Source organism: Talpa occidentalis, unplaced genomic scaffold, assembly GCF_014898055.3.
Source record: "Talpa occidentalis isolate TD23 unplaced genomic scaffold, MPIMG_talOcc4v2.1 talOcc4.14, whole genome shotgun sequence".
NCBI classification, from domain to species: Eukaryota; Metazoa; Chordata; class Mammalia; order Eulipotyphla; family Talpidae; genus Talpa; species Talpa occidentalis.
In genome coordinates, this window is record NW_023601433.1 from 25,188,391 (window position 1) to 25,194,175 (window position 5,785).

Consider the following 5,785-nt stretch of genomic DNA (forward strand, 5'->3'; position numbering starts at 1 on the left):
TTCCCTGAGCAGGGACCTTTGTTGGTGTCAGCGGGTGCTTCCCAGGGGTTTCTCCCAAGGGGTGAAGCAAACCCCCCCTCCTTAGTGTGTGGTGTGTGCAGGAGGGTGTTGGCATGCTTCAACACCCATGAGTGTGTTCTTTGCAATTTCCCTCTCCAGCCTGTGCTGACTCAGCCGCCCTCACTCTGTTCTCCGGGAGCATAAGCCAGACTCACCTGATCCTTAGACGTGAATCGGGTTGGCAGCAGATGTCTATACTGCACTAGCAGGAGGCAGAGGGACCTCCTTTCCCCTGTCTACACTCACTAGGCTCTGAGGATCTGTCCCTTCTCTGATGCCTCGGCCAATGCCAGGCTCTGCTCATCTCTGGGCTCCAGCCCCAGGACGAGGCTGACTGTTCCTGAAGCACATGGCAGGATAGCAACGTGCCTCCCCAGCGCCTCAGCCCCAGGGGAAACTGAGTCAAAAGTCTCCTTTTACCTATGCTGGGCTCCCACCCTCACTGGCTCAGGTGTGACTTCTGTTGTCAGATCTTCTACCAACCTGATTTCCCTGGATTCCAGTGGAGGTGTCATGGCATATCCTTTCCCTCTGTAAGTCTTATGCTAATCTATCCTCATGCTGTTCATGTCTCAAAGGCAAAGCTTGCTCCTTCAGACATAAAAATTCCTCTGTGGAGATGTCAGAGGAGCCAAGGTGGCGATTTCAGATCAGACTAAGAGAGTAACTCCCAGATGCTTCTGGCTAAGTCCTTCAATCTGGGCCTCAGATGACAAAACAGCAGCAGTAATCACTTGAGTAAACATGAGATGCATGAAAGGCTTCTACCTGAAAAAAATACAAAAGATGGCAAAAGGAACTATGATGAGACAGAAAACAAAATTTCTTAAGAAAAATCAGAAAATAGAATTCAGTAAACCTGTGGCAAGGTGTATCCATCATGACAAATGGTTTGCAACTAGGAGCAAGATTGTTCCCTGTAAAAAATCATCCATAATCCACATAAAAAAGAGGCTGAGCAGGGAAAACAATCACATGATCTTATCAATCAAGATGGAAAGGACATTATAAGAGTCAACCCCAATCATGAGAATAACTCAGAGAAGGAGGCAGGCAGGATGAAAGGATGTTCCTTAGCATCCTTAGTTGTTAAAGGAAACTAGGGGGGCCCTGTAGATCAGGTCACACCTAAGGTGAAAGCCTTAAGACGCTCCCCTACAGCTGCACAAGGCGAGCATGTCCACAGTCACCACTGCCCTTCAACGTGGACTGGACAATCCAGCAGGACCACAGGCAATTTTTTTAAGATTATTTATTGATGCATACAAGACCTGGGGTACAGACCAGAGGTGTGGGGGGGTGAGAGGATTCACAAGAGACAGAGCGGGGAGCAGAACAGGTGGCTCTACTGGAATACACTGCTGAGGAGCAGCGGGCGAGACAGGACAGGTCTCCTGTGCCAGTGGGCCACCTCCCTGGCCAGGTGGCGAACATGTGCTGCAGTGGCTGCGGATAGATTCATAGTGCTGCGACTTTAACTCCTTGCACCCCAGGGAGGCCCAGACCATAGGCAATTAAAACCATGAAGCCCTCAAAGAACAAGATAGAATTGTTCCATCATTTCTCATGAGATGATGCAATGCATAAAATATGTAAAGGAAACTACAAATACATACATGAATTCCAGTGTCATAGGTAATGTCAAGGTTTTATGATGCATGAGCACTGAAAGACCAATTTGGTGTGTGTATACCATCAAAGAACAAGGAGAACTGTTGGGATTTATATGGTTAAAAAGAGTCCCTGCTCCTTGTTCTGCAGAGAGAAAAGGAGATTGAAACAATAAGGGAAACTGTAACTTGGAGTTACCATGGGAACCAGGTATTTAAACCCAGCAGAGAAGGAAACCAACTGATTGTTGTTGAAACTGGCCCGTGAAGCATATCTGTGTCCATTAAGGCTGATGGGAATTCTAAAGCAAAGCACAGGGCCGCTCTGACCTGACATCCAGTGAAGGCAGGGGGCCTAAATGCTGGAAAACCATCAAGCAGAGTGTAAGAGGTGCCTCAAACACCCCTCTTTTAGAGCGGTGCTCTCTCCTTGTGCCCCCTGCTCCCTTTATAGGGAATTCAATAAAGCTGCCTTTTCTAACCTCCACTCTGTCTCTGCAAATTCCTTCACTCCACGACAAAAACTAAATTGAGATAGTTAAATCTGTCTAACCGTAATATATAGGAGCTTATGTATCAGAGCAGGGACAATGTCTGTGGTGGAAAAAGAAAATGGAGTTAAAGGCATCAAGATGATCAGCATCAGTGGAGACATGTCCTGCTCGTGGAGGGAAGACCTGGTGTAGTAAAGATGCCAGTTCTTGCCAATGGACAAAGTTTTAATCCATTTCTAAACACGACAAACTATTTTGGATAGACACATAGGTCGTGTAAACAGAACCAAGAATACAGAAGAAAACAGGTGAAAATAATTGTTAACATTTCCTGGCAAACACTTATAGACAAGACACCACCAGCATAGTCTTAAAATATAAATTGGACAGCATCAAAATAAATTCATCTTTTCCTCCACTTTGTGAACTAGCAAGACAGTTAAATTACCTAAAAATTGAAGATTCAGATGCAATTATTCATAGGACAGTAGTAGGAATCCATTCCTTTCATACATATGAGTGTGGATACTGAAAATGCTCCAGGTTCTAACTTGCAGACCGATGGGAATGGTGTAATTGAAGTATCTGCTCTGGGCAAACATATTTAAGCAGTTATTTATGAACTGCTCTTTCACACCAGGACTCCATCGTGCAGCACTAGGGGTCACACAGCCTGAGTCAAACCCTGGATGTGTGACTAGACACAGTGGCCTGGTGATCACAGGCAGCAGCTGGGCTCCCTGGACTTCAGTGCTGGTGAGTGTGTGCCCTCAGCCAGCAAGGGCGCTGTGGAATGATCCTGTGTGCCCTACACTCTGCTCAATGCAGATATTTATACAGATGTGTCTGGGCCTAGGGGCTGACCCTGGGCTCCAAGATGGGGACTCAGCAGCTGTGTCCTTGACACAGTTGCAGTACTGAGCAGGGACTTTAGGGCGGGGCAGCAGGTGCTTCTCCCAGGGTTCTCACAATCAAAACCCCTCCTCCTTGTATGTGGTATGAGCTGAGCTCCAGCCCCAGTGCATAGGCAGGGCTGAGCAGACCCGTATAGAACCCCATTTGCATGAACAGCCCCTCCTGTGGCAGAGCGTGAACAAGAAAAGGAGGCCTGGGCAAGGCCAGCTGAACTGTGGGTCTCAGGGCCCTGTGAGCACCATGGCCTTGTCCCCTCTGTGCCACATGCTCCTCTCTCATTGCACAGGTATTGGCTTATGGGGAGCAGGAAGGGAGCCTGGGAAGATGCTTGGGGCCCTGCCTCCTCTTCTGGTCTGTAGATCCCAGCAAAAACAACACCTTGTCTCTCCCCCTTCCAGGATCCTGGGCCCAGTCTGTGCTGACTCAGCCACAATCAGTGTCTGGGAACCTGGGGCCAGAGGGTCTCCTCTCCTGCACTGGAAGCAGCTCCAACATTGGGACTTATAGTGTGGCCTGGCTCCAACAGCTCCCAGGAACAGCCCCAAACTCCTGATACATGGTACCAGCAATCGACCTGCGGGGTCCCTGATCGATTCTCTGGCTCTAAGTCTGGCAGCTCAGCCACCCTGACCATGGTTGTACTCCAGCCTGACGACAAGGCTGATTATTACTGCCAGAACTATGACTACAGTGTCAGTGCCCCCCTTGCTCCAGGCCTGTGGGACATGAGACACAAACCCCTTTCTCTTCTGCAAGAGCAGGCACCCCTGGCAGCTGCTGCTGAGGGCTCAGTCTGGGGCTCTGCTCCTTCTTGCTGCTGTCCTGGCCCAGGCTCCTCCAGAGCCCCCCTGGGGCAGGCCCCTCCCTCCCTCTGTCCTCAGAGTCACTCCCAGCAGCACATCCCTAGGTGAGGGGTCTCCATGGAGAAGAGTCCTGTCCTCTCAGGTTAGGTCTGGCTGCTTTCAGCTGGGTTTATATTCATTTTTCCCATTATTAAAATGAATGAATCAATTTCTGTGCCCTTGAGTGTATCACTGGATCTCACACCCTCCCTGCCGTGCCTGCAGGACAGTCAGCCCTGCTGCAGCTGCCATCTTACTCATCTAACACTAACCAGTGGGGAGTAGCTTTTCGAATTCTATGATTTTGGTGAAAAGGAATCAGTTCAAGTTATACATTTATAAAAAGGTCTCTAAATATTTTGTCCAGAGAAAACCCTCAAGTGACTTTATAACAACTTTTTCATAATCATCAAAAAATGAAAATAATGAAAATCTGCACGGATGTTTGTTGGAGCTTTAGATCTGATCACTAACACTGGAATCAACTGGGATGGCCTCACAAAGTGGCATTTGTGTACCATGGGATAATTTTCAGAGGAAGACAAATGACTATACAGTTACAGCGTTTATTGCTGTATACATATATCAATTTACTTGATTTACACACATTTTGATTTATTGATATTACTACATATATATATTTTATGATCGTGTATATCAATAAATCATGTTGCTAAGGACAAGAAAAATAACTGAAAAGCTAAACCGTGTAGGACTTCAAGTAGCTCACCCACAGTCTGGTTCCACCTGCTGCTATTAAGTGGTGTGTTCACTCCTTGATGTATTTGTAGTAAACACTCTGCTTCAAGTATCAATCCTTGTCACCAATCAGTGTTTCTTATTATGGAAAAGCTTAGGGCAGGAACGACCCCTGCTCTGCTGAGAGTGACAGCGCAGAACAGGAGCCTGAAGGCTGGAGGGGATTCTCAGGGCCCCCCTCAGCCACCTCACCCCTGACGCTCCCAGGACAAGGCATTTGTGGTCTGTTCCTGGGCAGCAGCCAGGGCACACCTCTTCAGTATAAGATGAAGGATTCCTGGGATCTAATACCCAGCTTGCTGCCTATCATCCATCACACCTTAGAGAGTAGGTGAACTTGCTAAGATAGCAGCTTCTAATAATTCCTACCAATAAATAAATAAATAAATAAATAATAGATATAAAGACAAAGATGTGTTAATTAATGTGATTGTTGGTAACTTTTTCCACAATGTGTATGTCCGTTAAATCATCACGTTGTGCACCATAAATATACTCAGTTTGTCTGGAGACCATATAACATTGGAAATCCAATTTTAAAGTTATATTTCTCTTAAAATTTATCACGTCATTGTAATTCATCTCTCATCAAATTTGCATCTTTCCTACCTTCCTATCTTCACTTTGCCAAGTGCAGGTACTGACTGAACGCTCCATCTTTAAGAATTTGTTGATGATTGTCTTTCTCATTGTAGGTGAATGGTTGACATGCACTGAGAATCTAATCAAAAAACATCACACTGTGTCTAGGTAAATTTCTCTGCTGGATGATGGAGGGAAAAATTATATATTATATAATATATATGTAATATATGTAATAATCACACGTCTCTGTATCTGTTTATATACATGTATATATATAAATCTGTATATATAAATCTACATATGTATAAATGTGTGTGTATATATATATATATATATATATTACTTATCAAAATACAGTATGTTAGATAATGCACAAAATATTTAGGATTAAAATATGTTTCAGGCCTCCACTGGTGTGCAAGGGGTTAAGACGCAGCCTATAAAACTAGCCTCAGCCACTGCAGCACAAGTTCAATCCTCGGCCAGAGAGTAACACACATGGCACAGCAGACCTCTCCTG

General features: G+C 45.7%; 1 pseudogene; it reads left to right on the forward strand.

Moving 5' to 3' along the window:
• Nucleotides 1-3,319: 3,319 nt before the first annotated feature.
• On the forward strand, nucleotides 3,320-3,990 carry LOC119243999 (immunoglobulin lambda variable 1-40-like; annotated as a pseudogene).
• Nucleotides 3,991-5,785: the final 1,795 nt, after the last annotated feature.